The following is a 19,600-nucleotide window of genomic DNA, read 5'->3' as shown; positions in this document are numbered from 1 at the left end:
TGGGAGGTGTTTCTTGTGCCTGTTTGCATTCAAAATACAACACACAATCTGTAGTGAGTTTCTGGGGCAAACCTTGCTTGAAGAGTCTACTTATGTCAGTGTAAAGAATCTTGGATTTACTCCAAACGCATGAGACAGAGCTTGATTTTAAACAGATTTATTAAGAAACAATTTGTAAAAAAATAAAAAAAAAAACTAATTCCTAAGGAGAACCAAAAGATGGTCAAGGCCCTGCATTAGCCCGGTGACCTGCTCCCGCATACGGCCCACACAATTTACAATCTGTTCCCGACGCCTCTGTTCCTCTGTGGGTGACAAAAGTTTGGGGATTAATAAATCGATAATGAAGCAACATTGTAAAAAAACAAAAAACAAGCAAACACAAACTTACAAGCTTGTGGGCCAAAAATAAATTACACGGATAAAACCCAGAACCCCAAAACGTCGTATGCCAAAAATACAAGGGCCCTAAAAAAAGGCACACAGGTGTGATATGTGTATGGTGACATCAGCAGGAACAGGTAAAGACAACCCCCAAAAATACCCTAAGGCGAAAAAAAGACAAAAAAAATGGGGACGACACATGATTACATACAAACAGTTTGTGGTGTCCAAAATAAACTTTAAAAACATACCGTTCTCCAAAACGAGAGAGCCAGAAGCCACTCCCTGGACCACCTCGGAGGTGGCTACATTCCCCAACCCGAGGGGCAAGGTGTTTTCGCGATCCTGGGAGGGGGTATTTGGAGGAGGGACGGATGGAGGAGAGGGGGAATTGGGCTGGAGGGGAAGTAGGCCAGAAATTTCGGCCACAGGGTCTGGGGAGGAGGGGGGAATAGAGGAATTGGGGGTTGGAGAGAGGGGCCGGGACCGGCGTCTTGTGTGGCGATGCCGCCGTAGTGTTTGCTGTGCCCCTAAAAAATGACCAAAAAATTGTTGTTAGTTTCAACAGGAAACCAAAAAAAAATAAAAAATAAAAAACACAATAGGACAGACATGAAAACATGCACATGCAGATATGACTACAATGACTCAATAGGACAGACATGAAAACATGCACATGCAGATATGACTACAATGACTCAATAGGACAGACATGAAAACATGCACATGCAGATATGACTACAATGACTCAATAGGACAGACATGAAAACATGCACATGCAGATATGACTACAATGACTCAATAGGACAGACATGAAAACATGCACACGCAGTTAGGGCCCACAAGATAAACTTGAAAACCACAGTCCAGAACACTTACTTTCCACAATCTGCATGCGAAAGCATGCCAGCAAGCGGGGCGTCCGCCGGTGCAGGTCCGACCACCTGCGCTCCAGCTGGCCAATATGTCGGCGTGAGCCGAAGGAGCGCAGGCGTCGACGTACCTCCGCATATGCGGAACGCTTGCGCCTATTGGAGATGGGTGGAGGCTGACTGGTGATCCTCCTGTCCATCACCTCCGTCAGCACCAGCAGTTCGCGCCTGGTGAATGCGGCGGATCTCATGATGGCAATGGTGTTTTTTTGACAAAATATTTTTAATAAAGCACCACAAAAAAATTTGATTGGCTAATGTATTTGGGAAATTAACAGGACAAATTCTATTGGTTAGTGTATGAGTCATGTGTTCGACAGGGCCACAAATCTCTTGAGAGTTATGATAGGCTTGATGCAGTGACATGCGTAAGCAAATTTAAATAAAGAAATGAACCACAGAAAAATTGTGGGGAGACAAACAAATAGAACAATTGTTTAATTGGGGCTAACATGTCTTTGGAACAATAAAAGCGAAGGTTTCAGCCGTACGTATTCTGCGAGCAAATACAAACACGGACAAGATTAAAGTTTATTGCATTGTGTTGAAAAAAAAAAAACAATTAAGCTAATTGATACATTGATTGGCATGATACGATTGAGGGAGGTAGGCCGAAAAAACGAGCAGGTAATCGGAATCTGACAGTCCCACTTCCGGTTTGTACTTGTGCGTGCGTTCCCTTCAAGCCATTTCGGGGATGTACGCTCGCTATTTGGCACGCTCGTTAGTCAGAGGAGGGGTCGCCTGAGTTTGGGGCGGATTTTTAGCTGCGTAGGAAAAAACGAGCGAGTGCTTGAATTTAAATATTTTTTTACGTACGGCGAACGTGCGTACGCCCACTTGCGAGTGGGTCTGAATGAGGGCCATAGTCCTCTGTGCAGAGATAATGCAACTAGAAGATACTGAATAAATCTGTAAAACAAAAGTCTCTGAATAGTCACTGGACTTGGAAAGGAACTGTAGGAAGAAACTGTAGACTAGGAACTGAATGAATTTGAAGAATAGAATTTGACTCCGGACTGGAGCAACGAGGATTGAACTTGTAGAACTCGGAATATGACTCCGGACTGGAGTAACATGGAATTAACTTGTAGAACTTGGAATATGACTCCGGAATGGAGTAACGTGGAATGAACTTATAGATCTTGGAATATCACTCCGGACTGGAGTAACGTGGAATTAACTTGTAGAACTTGGAATAACACACAGGGAACTCAGGAACATAGAGATGATCTGAGAATCCAGTCTTGCTATGCTAGGAAGCATAGGTATCACAACGGGAGCTCAGGAACAAAGGTCATACAGCAGCAATAGACATTGTTGCACTGGCAACCAGCATGTGTTACAGGACGGTCTTTTATATCATCAGGCTGAAGCGGATTGGCTGAAGCAACTTGAGATGGCTGCTGACTGGATGCATGAGTAGCACCTGACCTGGCTCAAGATGGCCGCGCCCATGTTCCAGGAAACTTGCATACTGGCGCACCGGCCACGCATGGATCTGCGGCAGAGGGACACAGGCAACAGTGGGGATGCTGCAGATGATCCTCAGGTAGAGGCCCCACATCGGAGATCACCGGAACAACAGGCCGACGGTTCAGCGGGTAGCGATGGCACAGCCGCATGGGAAGGTGTAGGGGTCTGAGACGGAGGATCTAGCACGGTTTGTGACAGAAAGCCTATGCTGATTTGTCCTCTGTTGATGCGGAGAAATATGACCTAGTTAAAAGTGCCATTCTAGCTAGGTCAGGTCTCACTCCTTCTGGGAAATCGCAGCACTTGAATGAATGGGCCCTACTACCAGGGGTCCCTATTTGGAAGCAGGTTGCAGAACTCGCCAGACAGGGGTGGAGTTGGCTTCAGCCAGAAGACCGCACCTCTGCTCAGATTGTAGAGACGGTGGATGTTGACTAGTGTATAAGAACCCTAGGGAAGAATATGCAGTGCTGGGTCATACACGCTGGTCCTCAAAATCTAGAGGAATTATAGTACAGTGTTGGAGCGGAAATATGCCAAAAATGCCAGAAAAGAAACAAGGGAATGAGTGACCTGTTAAGATGGCACCCCATTTGCCTCTGATCCCTACTGACACCCCTCCTCAAGGAAACGCCACTGGAGATGCGAGGGTCATTTGCAATGAGTGCGGAGAGCCAGGTCATATAAGATGGGACTGTCCCAGAAAAACAGAGCCTATGGAGTGTGTGGTTGCTAGTATGGGCACTACGTACCCGGCTTTTTGCACAATGGTACCCCTGGATTCTAGACCCCTGTTAATGTCGGAAACTGTGTTACTGAATGGCTGAGAACTGCCAGCTATTATAGACTCAGGGAGTGAACTAACCCTGATCTCAGAGACTGTCTTGCCCAGGCTAGTGGAAAAGGTGTCAGGGTTAGTTGAAGTTCTCTGCATTCATGGATCCACAGAAAACTTTTCCAGAATGCGAGTGAGACTCACAATAAAGGGGTGAGCTTATGAGCGTCCTATCATATTGGGACGCAATTTCCTGGGATTTGTTGAGCTCTTAAAGGAACCACAAAGATAATGCCAATGTAAAGTCTCCAAGACCCTACCTCCGAAAAGGGAGAAGAGTGGAAAAACACGGCCAGTCCTCTATGGAGAGGGAACCTCTGCGCAATTAATTTCTGAGGAAAGAAATCCGCAACACTTTGCCCGGTTACAGGCAGACAAAAATATTGGCAGATATGTCATACCCAATACAGATATTGCCATGGATGTGCTGGAAACTGCCACCCCTCAGGTTCCTGGGGGCCGCTCTAGTTCGCTGTGCCCTACAGAAGTTCCGCTTGTGGACACCTTGTCAGCAAAAATAGCGAAAAGAAGTGGAAGCCTTAGTTCGCAATAATCAGGATGTGTTTTCTTCCCTGCCAGGGCGCACTGCTTTAGTAGAACATGAGATAAATACGCCTGAAGGAGTGGTTGTAAAGCAGTGACTGTATCGCATCCCAGAGGCGGGCGGCAAGCAGTCCAGCAAGAGCTGAAAGAGATACTCCAACTTGGGGTCATTGAGGAGTCCAGCAATAACTGGTTAAGTCCAATTGTGTTGGTCCCCAAGACATCAGGATCCGCCGGTCCGCAAACTGTGATTGGCTCGCGGTCGGCGGCTTATTTGAAATGCCGCGGCTGCCCCTTCAATCTAGATAACTGTCAGTCGTCATACGGACCTACACAGTTTTGCGTAAATACCCGGGGCTGGCACTGATGGCTGTCATTCCTGGACGGCTGCCGATCCGGTGCCAATTTCTCCCCCAAGTCCACCGGCCAATAACAGTGTTCCCTGCGCTGTGCCCCCCTGCCCCCAGTCCAGTGTTCCCTGCCATGTGCCACCCCCTAGTCCATCATTCCCATCATGTACCCTCCCAGTCCAGAGTTCCCTGCCCGCAGGGCCGGTGCTACCATTAGGCAGCTTTAGGCCGCTGTCTAGGGGCACAAAAAATAAGAATATCTCTTTCAGTCCCAGACAGGTTGGTTTAGTGCGTGTGGGGTTGGTTTTATTCAGTGCTGGCAGAGTTAGTGTATGTGTGTGTGGGTTTAATGAGTGCTGGCAGGGTGAGTATGTGTGTATGTGGGGGGGGTAATGGGTACTGACATATATTGGAGCACAGATGTGTGGCATAAATATATTGAGGCATGGATATGTGGCACAATGTATCTGGAGCACCGCTTTATAGCATATAAAGATTTTGGGGCACATGTGTGGCATATGTACTAGGGGAATTGTTTGGCATAATTCATGGCTATGTGGTATACAAAAACTTTGTTGCACAGCTGTGTAAAATGTATTGGGAGAACAAATGTGTGGCATATTATGTATTGGGGGCACAAATGCGTGGCATAATATGTATTGGTAGCATAAACATGTGGCATATGTATTGGATTCATTGATGTGTAGCAAAATTATGAATTGGGGATACAGCTGTGTGGCATATAATGAATTGTGGAACAAACATACTATGAATTGGGGGCTGAGTTATGAGGCACAGTATGATTTTGGGGCTCTGCTGGGTGGCATATTATAGATTAGCATCTCAAATATGTGACATAGTATGAATTGGAGGGAGCAGGGGCAGTGGGTGAAATGTTTCCTAGGGTACCCAGACACCTTGCACCGGCACTGCCTGCCCGCCCCCCATTGGTACAACATTCCCTGCCCTGTGCCCCCTACCCAGGTCCAACCTTCCCTGCCCTGTGCCCCCCAGGTCCAGCCTTCCCGGCCATGCGCCCCCCCAGTCTAGCATTTCCTGCCATGCCCCCCCTGTCCCTAGTTTAGCATTCCCTGCGCTGTGCCAGCTGAGGTCCACTCTTCCCTGCCCTGTGCCCACCACCATTCCAGCCTTTAGTGCCCTGTGTCCCCCTCCCTAGTCCAGCCTTACCTGCCCTGTGCCCCATTCAGATCCAGCCTTCCATGTCCTTTGCCACCCCCACACCATGTCCAGCCATCTCTGTGCCCCCAATTGATCCATCCCCCCTGTTCTACACTTCCTCTTAGCCCAGCCCTCCCTGCACTGCATACCCCCCTAGTTTAGCTTCCCCTGCCCTGCATGCCTGCTTGGTCCAAAGCCCTGCCTACCCACCCCCACAGCCCAAGCCCTGCCTACCCTGGTCTGCCGCAGCATGCAGTATGGAGGCTTGTATTCAAAGGTAAGAAGCAATTACATTTCTTCTTGTTTGTTATTATTGTATATTTGCAACGCCAGCCTTGACAAAAGGGTCTTGCATGGCCCTGAAACGTCGGCATACATAGGCATGCAATAAATTCACTTAATTCTATCATCAAGCCCAGGAGTGCCGCTGTCTCTTTGCTACTATATATATATATATATATATATATATATATATATGTAAAAAACGTAGAAGAGCGCACACATGAGTAGTAGATGAACACACTTTACTATAATACTCAGCCACCACGGTAGAGCCGGCGTCTCCACAATCAACAGCATCCACTCCTCTCATAGCTGGCAATATTGTACTGCCGTACAGGTAACTCGCAGAGTCTCTCCAAACATCAGGACCAGTGTGTGACGTCACCGCGTTCACCGTAGGTAAGCCATGCCCACCGCCTTTCGTCAATATTGGGACTTCCTCAGGGGGTGTGGTTTAGTCCAAAGCTGACTCCCCTTTTATACTTATGCACTAATAGCAACAATAATAGCAGCATGGTGGCGATTTTCACAAATCAATAATCACAGTAAACAACAGGTACAATATTCCCCGAAAATAGCATAAAAAATATCAAGATATAAAAAATATAGATAAAAAATATACAACGAACACACTTTTAAAGTTAAGGGATTCTATCAGCGCCATTTTTCTGTGGTCCTAAAACAGAGGACACAAGTTAACTATTGCACATTACCCTTACCCTTATTTCCTATAAAAAAAAACCTATGCATCATTCTAACTCATAAGTATGAGACACATATTTCCTATTGCACATAGCCACTCAACCAAGGTCCTGTTAAAAAAAGGGGGGGCTATAAATATCCTAACTAATTAATAAATTAGAATTTGTACTTATATATACAAATAAGATATATTCATATCAATAATATACGCTGAAGAACAGTGACAACCTAAAGTTCACATTATTTCTTATTAATTAGGAATCCACATAATTCATATTGATCATTTAAAAACAGAAGTTAATCCATAAAACTCTAGAAACGAACAAAGAGCTACTATACATGTTGAGGAGTTATCCCCCACATAAGTGACAGTATTGAAGCCCACAGCTCAACATCAATGCATCACTAGGGGGCAAATCACTCAACAGAATTAATGCAGATATGGCGTTAAATCATAAGTTTCATTAAGCCCCATTGGGAGTATATACAATGTTCTAGCTCTTTTAAAAGCTATCTGTGGTCTGACCAGTAGTACATCTTTCAAAACTGGATCAAGACCTAAAATATCCTAATGTTTTTCTAGAATCTTTTTGATGTTACAGCTCTCTGTGTTATACTTAGTCACAAAAGGAACAAAAAGGTCATCTCTAGGTTTAGATCTCTCTTTATAGGTCAACAAAGATTCCCTATTCACTTTCTTAGCTCTCTCCTTGCACCTATCTACTAGGGGCTTAGGGTATTTTTTCTCTAAAAATCTATTACCATATGTCTCAGCCTGTTCATCATATTTTGACTCATCGTGGCAATTCCTCCTAATTCTGATAAATTGTGAGTAAGGTGTATTAGATAGCCACTTTCTCATGTGGCAGATCTCATAATGGACATAACTCTTAGGGGTAAATTTACTAAAGTGAGAGTTTTTAGAAGAGAGTTTTAAAAGTGATGTTGCCCATAGCAACCAATCAGATTCTACTTAACATTTAACTAGCACCTTCTAGAAGATAATAGCTACAGTCTGATTGGTTGCTATGGGCAACATCACTTTTAAAACTCTTCTAAAAACTCTCACTTTAGTAAATTTATCCCTTAATGTCCACTTTCTTTATGTGTGTATAGGTTGTCACTTCTCCATTACCTCCCAATTTACAAGAATCCAATACTAGATCTAAAATTCAATCCTATCCTTACTGAATTTAGCTGTAAATTTCAGGTTATAGGAATTATTATTCAGAAAGACCATAACATTTTCAAACTCCAATTTACTGCCTTGCTATACATACATCATCGATGTAAGGTTTGTACATCTTAATGTACTTCAAAAATGGGCTGTTCATATAGACTACATTAGCCTCCCATAAACCAAGATATAGATTGTCGAAACTTGGCACATAGGGCGCACCCATTGCTGTACACACTGCTGGATATAAAACTCACCTTGGAATTTAAAATAATAGTTCTTTAAGACATACATAATACAGTCCAAAATGTACTGTCTCTTATCAATCTTTAAATTTTAATTTCCATCTAGAAAGAATTTAATCGCCTCCACACCTTTATCATGTGATATACTCAACATCCACTGTCCACCAGCTGAAATCTTCCTGCCACACAAAATCTTTTAAAGTCTCCAAAATTTGTGTGGAGTCTTTGACATATGAGTCTAGTGTAATAGCATACTAATGTACATGTCTATAAATTCAGATAGGTGAGAAGTGGCCAAATCTATACCCGCAATAATAGGGTGACCAGACGACCTTTCCAGCCGCTTGTGTATCTTTGGCAAGAAATAAAAAATAGCCACTCTGGGATGGAGATTAAAAATACAATTAAACTCATCTTTATTTATAAACTTATTCAAGATCACATATTCTAAGAGTAATTTCATCTCCTCTATTATTCTGTCTGTGGGATCTAATTTCACCTTTCGATAAGTCTTAACATCATTTAGCAATTTTAAAGCCTCCTCCAAATAATCAGTCATATTTAAAATAACAACCCTACCTCCTTTATCGGCCATTTTAATAACAACATCATTATTTTCTTCCAAGTTTCTCATATCCTTCACTTTATCTTTGCCATTACATAATTTTTCCAAATTCTTCTTAATCAAAATGGAATAGGTATCTATTAAACTGCCTCTAGACTCCAAAGGGTAGATATTAGATTTACCCTTCAGACCAGTACTATTAAATTCCGCAGTGGTTTCTAATGAGTCCTCAGGCTTTTTCTCATTTTTAAAAAAATTTATTTTTAGAGTATGAGTTCTAATAAACTTGTTAGCATCCACGAACAGTTCAAAACCATTGGTCCATTATTTGGAGCAAAAGATAATTCTTTTGATAATAGTCTATTCTCACCATGTTTCAATTCATAATCAGAAAGGTTAAAAATGCTGCTATTATTGTTGCTATTAGTGCATAAGTATTAAAGGGGAGTCAGCTTTGGACTAAACCACACCCCCTGACGAAGTACCAATAGTGATGAAGGGCGTTGGGCATGGCTTACCTATGGTGGACGCGGTGATGTCACATGCTGGTCCCGGTGTTCGGAGACTCTGCGAGTTACCTGTGCGGCAGTACGATATTGCCAGCTACGAGAGGAGTGGATGCTGTTGGTCGTGGAGATTCCGGCTCTACCGTGGTGGCTGAGATTTTGTGCTGTGTACCGTTTACTGAGATGTATGTGAGCTATTTATTATAGTAAAGTGTGTTTATCTACTACTCATGTGTGCACTCTTCTAGTGTTTTTTACATGAATTGAACCTGTGTCCTTGGTTACGGACAGTGGCGTCACAAGGGGGGTGCGGGCCACACACGGTTGTCACCCGCCAAGGGGAGACACCAAGGTGATGGCTCTCCCTCAGTGACAGGAGCCAGGTGCTGCACTGTAGCATTACCGGGTGCAGCACTTGGCTTCTATTACAGTGAGGGAGCCGGCGCTCCGCACCACATACCACCCCAGTGATGATACCCATGGCACGGGACGGGGTTCGGGCCGCGAGAACACGCTCAATGTTAGTAAGGCAATGTTAGTGACATCACCAGTGATGTCAGTAGTGAGCTTCCGGCTCTAATAGACTGGGGCTTGCGGCAGACAAGACCCTACTACAAGGGTCTCGTCGCAAGCCCGATGGTTGCGACCATCGCGACCATCACTTGGCCGCTCGCAAAAACTGTGGGTGGTCACCCACAGCTTAGCGAGCGGCCAGAAGGCCAGACCTGGAAAAAAAAAAAAAACGCTCTTCAGACCTGCGAGTCTGAATCAGGGCCATAGTCCCCTGCCGCAGAAAATAAATAATCCCATACAGTAAGCTTTGCATGAAAGAAAAAAAAAACCACTGGGCACGATTCTATTCAAAGCGAAGTGAATAGCGTCGAGAATCAGCTCCCAGAGCTATTCAATTCATATACGCTGCTAAGCCTGACTAGGATTTCTTCTCGCATCCCCCTGGGGATGCGAGCAGAAATCCGACAAAAGACCAGGTGCGAAGCTGTTTTCTGCCCTTAGCGCCAGGAAAACAGCATCGCGCCAGGAATTTTAGTTGGAGAATGCCCGTTCTCATGCCTAAACACCCTGTTTAAGGCGCGAGAACGAGTCTTCCCCGACCTAACTTCAAGCAGAATTGAATAGCTCAATCCCGGCGCTATTCACTTTGCTTTTAATCGAATCGTGCCCATTGGCACCCATAGGACAAGAAAAACCAGACACATAGGCTCCCACAGTAAATAAATCACATAAAGCTTTGCATGAAAACAAAAATAACATTGGTACACATAGGAAAAAAAACAAACACATAGATAGGTATTCAATTGGCCGCAGGGTTTCACCCACGACTAATTGCCTGCCAAAATCCCCGTGGCGCAGGGAAAAGCTATTCAACTAAATAGCCGTTTTCCAGCGCCGTAAAATCGGGACTCACGCATGGAAACACATTGATTCCACGTAAACTGCAGAATCAATTAGTTTTTTCCCTACGTACGAGCCCGATTTGGTGGTTTTTACGCGCATTTTACCTCAAACCTCCATGAGGCTCATATTCAATTAGCCGCGATGTTAGTGCCTTAAGCCAGGTGTTTAGGCTTGCTAACTGGCAGGCATTTTCAAACTAAAGTGCCTGTTGCAATGCTGTCAGCGCCTCACTAAGCTGAAAACCAGCATCGTGGACGGCACTTTAGTTGGATTTCTGCTCACACCCTCAAGATAGTGCAAGCATAAATCCTTTAGTTAGGTTTAAATTAAAAGTGCGTTCAATAGAATAGCTCTGGGACCAAATTCCCGGCGCTATTCAAAATCGCACTTACCTGAATTGCCACCAATAGGAAAAAAAAACAAAACACACACATTGGAAAAGGTTGTTTGGCACACTGGGACGGTGAGGCACACAGGGGTAATGAGGAACAGGATACGATTAATATTCCAGCAAAGGGGATGCCGGCACTTAGAATACCGGCTTCAGAATCTCGACACCTGTCAGGATTGCCCATGCCCCTCATCCCCGCAGCAAGCCATGGGGGGCACGATCAATGTCATCGCTCCCCCCCCCACAGCCATAGGAGACTGCCGTGAGGGGTGGAGCGGCAGTCTCCTATGCAGCCCAGCAAACAGCAGTGTGTGCTGGGCTGCAGTGATTTAAGTGGGCGGGTGGGCCAATGCCGGTGTCTGCACAGGCAGCGTGTAATGCTGCTGCAGAGACCTTCCAGTGGGGGGAAGGCATCTGGCAATGCGGGAGGGCAGAAGTACCCCCGGGCAAGTGGGCGGGGTTTAGCAATAGGAGGACGGCTCCCGGCATGCAGGCCACGGGCTGCACCCAAACACGCTGGGCTCCAGATCAGAATCTTCCAGCGGGGGACGAACGGCTCATGGCGCGGATGGGCGGGTATAGGCGCACGGATGGGCGGGCAGCAGCTTGGTGACTGACAGCCCAGGGTCTTCACTGAGCCAGCCGCATAAATACACACGGGGGCTGGCTTAGGGGGCTGTCCTAGCGGGCGGAGAGAGACCCGTGCAGCCCTCTGTCCTGAAAAAAATCTTAATTGCTTGAAGTCCCGGTATGCCATACCATGGCATACCGGCACACTTTAAGCACTATGGGCCTCATTCAGAGGCGGTCGGAGGATGCAAGCGGTCGCTCAGAAACTGGGCGGCCACTTGCATCCTGACCGGCCGCCTCTGTTGCGGTCATTAGACTGTGGGTTAACACCCACAGCTCTAACGACCGCTCGGGTGATGGTCGCGATGGTCAGAGACCATCGCGACCATCGGGGCTTACGACGAGACCCTAGGGTAGGGTCTCACTTGTCGTAAGCCCCGAAGAGCTTCTGGCTCTGTCAGAGCCGGAAGCTCTCCACTGACATCACTAGTGATGTCAGTGGGGCCTCCCCCAAATGGCAGGCGTTCCCATGGGAACGCCTCCGTTTGGGCTGCCACCCCCCCGGCCCGCCTTCCAAACGGGGCGAGCTGTCAATCAACATCGACAGCTCGCCCCCTTTGGAAAGAGACCTGCTACGACCAGCGCTGTCGGTCGTAGCGGGTCTCACGCATGCGCACGAGGGAGCCGGCTCCCTTGTGCGCATGCGCACTGGCAAAACATCGAGGCGGCTGTGCGGTCATAGACCGCACGGCCGCCTCTGAATAAGGTCCCATGTGTGTATATTATACATTATATGGACAAAAGTATTCAGACACTTCCAACCTTCCTCCCCAGCCCCCTGTGCAGTCAGCTTCACTGTGCACAGCTCCAACAATCCCCCCACAGCACTGTGCACAGCTCCAACAATCCCCCCTCAACACTGTGCACAGCTCCAACAATCCCCCCCTCAACACTGTGCACAGCTCCAACAATTCCCCCCTCAGCACTGTGCACAACTCCAACAATCCCCCCTCAGCACTGTGCACAGCTCTAACAATCCCCCTCAGCACTGTGCACAGCTCCAACAATCCCCCTCCCCCCTCAACACTATGCACAGCTCCAACAATCCCCCCTTCCCCTGTCAACACTGTGCACAGCTCCAACAATCCCCCCTCCCCCCTCAACACTGTGCACAGCTCCAACAATCCCCCCCTCCCCCCTTAGCACTGTGCATAGCTCCAATCCCTCTCCTCCCTGCAGTCGCCGCCATCACTTACCTGCTGCTCGTCTGTTTTGCCGCTTGTGTGAAGAGCTGCTGCTGGGCATGCGCAGCAGCTCCCCTGGTGGACATTGTTTTTTTTTTCTTTAAACAAACTGGGCTAATGGGTGGTCCTGTGCACCCCCGGACCACCCCCCAGTTTCGCCTATGATCGGCATGCATGGGGGATTTCTAGGTACTGAAAAAACCCCTCTATGTGCGCCACTGAATCTACAGTCACTTGTGATCCCACATACTGTGCAAGTACAGACCCTTTATACTATCCTACAGTGCCCTCAAACATTACACCAACCTCCATTTCCCATGTGGTGACAGAAGGCGACCGGAATGTTGAAATTAAAGGTTAATCCTGCCTGGAATTCTCTCTTTATCAGTAATGTATTAATTATTACGTATTGTTAAAATGTTACAGAGGTGCATCAGAAACATTATGTTTTACAGACCTTAAATGTTGCCAGGTGGGATCTGTAAGCACTGCTAGATTCCCAGCAAGACTTCCCAGCACTACTTACTGATGGCACAAAAAAAGACAAATCTCAGGTGCACAACTCCAAATTATTAATAATATATAAATGCAATAAAATTTTGCAATCAATAGAGGTTTTTAGCATAATCTTGGCCAAGGTTATGGGCCTACCCACCATATCCAGGTAACCTCTGTAGGGTAGGTCCCTAACATACTACGATTCAAATCCAGAGCACAGGACACCCCCAAACTAGCCCAGCTAAGCCTCCCCAGGGCACCGCCAGAGTAAGAAAAGTGCAGTGTGAAAGAGATAGTTAGGAGCAGCTACTGCTGCATATAAAGAATGAAAATAAAAAGTGAGGTACATATATAATAAACAAACAGTGAAGGGTTAAAATGTGTTATAAAAGAAAAATGTGTTATAATGCGGTGCCCTGAAACAGATCAACAAAGGCAATCCAGGGGGACCCACGCCCCAAAAATGAACCGAAGTTGCACTACAGTATATAAAACTTGTAGGACTTACCTAGAATTGTGCCTAATACCAGTGTGCATATTCATTACAAGACTCCATGCTTTTAAACCAATAAAGTAGGGGTGCTAATCCAGACTGAGGGCGTCTCCTTTCCCTCAGGTGTGCAATAAAGCACATTAAATGGAGTATATAGGAAAGATTTCTGGACTGCACACCCTGAATATATATATATATATATATATATATATATATATATATATATATATATATAATGGCAGGTGCTACCTGATGAGACTAATTGCAGGCACAAAAAAAGACAAATCTCAGGTGCACAACTCCAAATTATTAATAATATATAAATGCAATAAAACCTTGGCCAAGATTATGCTAAAAACCTCTATTGATTGCAAAATTTTATTGCATTTATATATTATTAATAATTTGGAGTTGTGCACCTGAGATTTGTCTTTTTTTGTGCCTGCAATTAGTCTCATCAGGTAGCACCTCCCATTATATATATATATTCAGGGTGTGCAGTCCAGAAATCTTTCCTATATACTACTTACTGATGGGCAGGGCCGTAACTAGGGTAATGGGACCAGTGCCATGGGACAGGGCACCGCAGGGCAGGGGGCGCTGTTTGGGCCTGTCAGTTTTCCTGTTTATTATCAATCTTACTTGTAGCTTCCTCTTACTTTATCCCCAGCATCTCCTGGCCTCCCCTATCTCTTCCCTGGCCCTTCCCCATGAGGCCATGGCCCTTTTTCAGTCTCACTATCTTATATCCCTATTTAAAAAATGGAGGGGGGGGGCACAGGGCACCAAAAAGTCTAGTTACGGCTCTGCTGATGGGTGCCGGCTGCAACTTAAGGACTTGTGCGCCCTTTATTATACAAGTAACCATTCCAGTGGTGAAACCTTATCTAAAACCAGCGCCACTGCAGCTTCATCACTATAGAATGATGTAATATAGCAAAAGTATGACACTGGTGTTTTTGCTGTCTTGGTACAATTGGTAATACAGTCCAAGTAAGGGGATTACTAATTTTTAGGGACCTATGGGTCCATGATAATTAAGCATCCAACTCACTGCAATAATAAATACCTAACTATTTACCTACCAGAGCAATTCAGAATTGTTCTGGTGCAGAGACAACTGCTCAGCAAAGCAGTTATCCCTGTGATTCCTAACGCCTGCGGTTACACCACTAATTAGTAGTAGTAAGTAATAGTAACTTTACACTGCTGGGTCTGACCTGGCAGTATTAGTGGCATGTGTGACTTGAGTTCACAGATGTGAACAGAGTGGGCCAATAAGGGGGTGGATTGATCCAGTTGGTTCCCTCTTCGCACACGGTCCTCCTTCCGATAGGAGGAAGTTCCGCAGGCATACTAAAAAACCTACAGTTTTTGGAGTTTGCTGAATATTAGACAGCCAATCGGGTCCCAAATAATGAATAGGCCTATTACTAAAAACATCCGTTTCTGAATTTGTAATGGGCCGATTATTAATATGAATAAGTTTCTTCATAGACCACAACAGGAGCACTTCTATAAGGTTTACGCAATACTGAAGAAGAGTATTTATAGTATAGGTTTACATTTACAGTACTCTGTAATTTGGGTTAGGGCAGAGTTTTTCTTTAATGTAGTTTCCTCATTATACTCTTCACTGCTAATGGAGTTGTCCTCGTACTACATACTAGCTTAATGTCATTATGTGAGCAATTAGATTATCATAAGTGGAAGTGAGAAACTTTGGAGTTTTGGGAAGGAAATATACAGTTGCACTGGAAAGACTCCTGTTCCATCAGCAACGCAGTTCATCTATTTTTATAGAAGGCTGAGAAGACTAAAAGAAGATCTATTTTCCCTTTAATTATCTTTAGAACTATGCCGTTTAATTTGTCACCCTTCTTTTTGATGTACACAGTTGCAGGGCTGGCGTGCTCATTAACAACATCACAAAAATAACTCTCTGCCCAGCAGCCATTTCTCTTGCAGGGTTTGGCAGGTCCATTAGAATGCACACAAGTAATATTATGTTGAATTAAATATTATGTCGGAAAAGTGCTTGTGGTGTTGGGTGTAATGTAATGAGACAGCTAACAGCAGTTTCTCTTTGTTGTGTTTGTCAGATTATGATATCTGGAAGCCTAAACAGGACATCTAAGAGAGGGACAGTTGTGCCCTGAACATTAGTAGTTATGTGTGCAGAGAAGCAGTGGGCCTTGGAGAGTTGTATTTTACTAGCTATAATTAGAAATGTTCGCCGACCCCCGTGTTTTGGTTTTGGATCTGGATCTCCCCTGGTTTTTGATCTGGATTGGTTTTACCAAAACCTCAACTCCATGTTTTGTTTTTCGGTTTTGGTTTTGGATCTGGATTTTTCTTAAAAAAGCATAAAAACAACTAAAATCACATAAAATGGGCCTTTTTTCTTCCTACAGTATTATTAACCTCAATAACATTTATTTCCACTCGTTTCCAGTCAATTTTGACCACCTCACAGCTCACAATATTGATTTTTTCATTTAGTTAAGGGCCAAAAGGTTGCATCCAGCTATATGGCTCAAAACTGAGAGATAAATAGAGTTGAGGACTGTGTAAAGATGGTGGTTGGGGTACCCCTTGAACATTGAAGAATTGATAGTTGATAATTGATACAATCACTGGCTGAAGTAAGAATTGATAGTTGATAGTTGGCGCAGCCACTGGCTGAAGTAAGAATAGTTGATACTTGATAATTGGTGCAGCCACTGGCTGAGGAATTGATAGTGGATAGTTGGCGCAGCCATTGGCTGAAGTAAGAAGAGTTTGATACTTGATAATTGGTGCGGCCACTGGCTGAAGTATTGATAATTGGTGCAGCCCCTGGCTGAAGAATTGATAACTGGTGCAGCCCCTGGCTGAAGAATTTATAATTGGTGCAGCCACTGGCTGAAGTAAGAAGAGTTGATACTTGATAAATTGGCACAGCCCCTGGCTGAAGAATTGATAATTGGTGCAGCCACTGGCTGAAGTAAGAAGAGTTGATACTTGATAAATTGGCGCAGCACCTGGCTGAAGAATTGATAATTGGTGCAGCCACTGGCTGAAGAATTGATAGTTGATAGTTAATTGTTGATACAGCCTCCGGGCTCAGTAGTAGTGAAATACAGAGCAATGATTAGTTCTGCAACAGCCTTGAGGCCTGGAACTCTTGGCAAGTTGCGGCCATTAAAGCCTTGAGGGCTGGTGAGTGACAACAGGTGGCCTTTGAGCCATGAAGCAGGATGCGGTCTTTGGCCCGTGTAGCAACCTTAAGAGCTGAGAACCATTGGGTGAATGTTACTGTTGTGCCATTGGGTTGACACAACAAGCAGCAATTGGTTCAGAATTTTCTTTTAAAAAAATGAAAGGGGCATGCAGGAGATGCTGTCTGTGGCCATTACAATTTCTGGACATTCATAAACCATAACATTAAAAATGTCAGGCAGCAATGCCCCAAACAGCACATAATGGAAAGGAAAAAGGTGCAAGATGGAATTGTCCTTGGGCCCTCCAACCCACCCTTATGTTGTATATATGAAACAGGACATTCACAGTTTAACAAACCAATCACTTCAGCGACAGGGACTGCCACTTGTGGTTGAAATTATTGGTTTGTTTGGACCCCCCACAAAACAAGCTGCCAATGCGCAGTGGACATTGGTGGCAATGATCCCATACACAAACTGGCTTTACAATACATTAAATTAGATGTTGTCATCGTCATCCCCATCAGTGTGTGCATCCTCCTCTTCTTCACACAATATGAATTAGTTCCCGCTGGAATCCACCTTTACAGAGTCAGACGCTTCTATATTTTTTGGACTTGAGTGCTGGTGGTCTTCCACGTGGAATTTGTAAATCATTTTGATGAACATCATCTTTTCCACATTATGGGGAAGAAACCTCCTACGATGATCACTGACAAGCTGCCCGGCTGCTCTGAAACTCTTTCAGAGTACACACTGGAGGGTGGGCCACTTGTGTACAGCAAAGCCAGTTTGTGTAAGGGACTCCAAATTGCCTCTTTTTTCTGCCAGTAGTGAAACTGACTGTCTGACATGCCTATTTGGATGCTATCCCTAAAATAGTCAATCACCATTCTCTGAATGGTGACCGTATCAAACAAAGTCACAGTAGACATGTCACTCATTGTAGGCAGTCCTTTCAGACCCAACTAGATGTCATTAGATTTTGCTGACTGATCTGCATCACCACCAGCAGTGGGTCTCTTAGGAAAATTTAGTTTTTTCCTGGCAGCTGTAGAAACTGAAGGAGGAGATGCTGCCATGTCACTTTCCGCTTGAGCTGACAATTTTTTCACCACCATCTTCACATCTTTTCAGATTTATGTCCATCGGAAAGAAAGACACAGGGTATGACTTAAACCTAGGATCAAGTATGGTCGCCAAAATATAGTGATCTGATTTCAAGATATTGACGACCCTTGGATCCCGTCTAAGTGAATGAAGGGCTTGATCTATAAGTCCCACATACTTAGCGGAATCACTCCATTTCAGCTCCTCCTTCAGTTTCTCCAGCTGCTTTTGCAAAAGTCTGATTAGGGGAATGACCTGACTCAAGCTGGCAGAGTCTGAACTAACTTCACATGTGGCAAGTTCAAAGGGTTTGAGAACCTTGCACAACACGGAAATTATTCTCCACTGCGCTTGACTAAGGTGCATTCCCGCTCCTTTCCCTATGTCATAGGCCGTAGCGTAGCCTTGGATGGCCTTTTTCTGCTCCTCCATCCGCTGAAGCATATAGAGGGTAGAATTCCACCTTGTTACTACCTCTTGCTTCAGCTGACGGCAGGGCAAATTCAACAATACCTGCTGGTTCTGCAATCTCCGACACGCAGTTGCTGAATGTCGAAAATGTCCAGAAATCTTTCGGGCAACCGAAAGCATCTCCTATACGCCCCTGTCATTTTTAAAAAAATGTTGCACCACCAGATTAATTATGTGAGCAAAACATGGGATGTGATTGAATTCGCCCACATGTAATGCTTGCACAATATCGCTAGCATTGTCAGAAATCACAAATCCCGAGGAGAGTCCAAGTGGGGTAAACCATTTTGCAATGATTTCCCTGAGTTTTTCTAAGAGGTTCTCAGCGGTATGCCTCTTACTGACCCTGGTGATACACAGAGTAGTTTGCCTCTGAATGAGCTGGCATTTGTTAGCTGCTGCTGTTGTTTGCACTGTTGAAGGCGTTACACCTACCCAGTGGGCTGTCACAGTCATGTAATCTTTAGTTTGCCCTGTCCCACTTGTCCACATATCTGTGGTTAAGTGGACAGTGGGCACAACGGCAATTCGGAGGACATTAATAAGATTTTTTTTAATGCCCTTGTACAGATTGGGAATTGCTATTCTAGAGAAGTGGAATCTAGAAGTCACATTGTAGCGGGGACACAGGACCTCCATTAACTGGGTAAAACCCACTGCATTAATGGCGGACAATGGACACACATCTAATGCCAGCATAGCTGTTATGGCATCAGTAATCCGCTGTGCAGCTGGGTGTTTGCTGTCATACTTGTTCGCCAATGCACAGGACTGTCAATTGTTTGGTTTAACTTCTTGAACTACTAAAAGCAGTCTTCTTCCTGGTCCCCTTCTGGGATGAAGATTCACTTATAGCAACAGCAGGCGTAACCCTCAAGGTCCCTTCTGAGTAACAACAGATAGGAGAGGAGTCAGTCCTTATGATATTGGATGCAGGACTACTTCCGATCACGAATGAGGATGTTGATGATGCAGGGGTTGGTGGTGGATATTGCAGGCACTTGGATCCAGATAGCGGGGAGCAACTT

This window comes from Taudactylus pleione, unplaced genomic scaffold (assembly GCF_031769625.1).
Source record: "Taudactylus pleione unplaced genomic scaffold, aTauple2 ptg000064l, whole genome shotgun sequence".
Classification (NCBI taxonomy): domain Eukaryota; kingdom Metazoa; phylum Chordata; class Amphibia; order Anura; family Myobatrachidae; genus Taudactylus; species Taudactylus pleione.
This window is presented reverse-complemented; position numbering follows the sequence as displayed.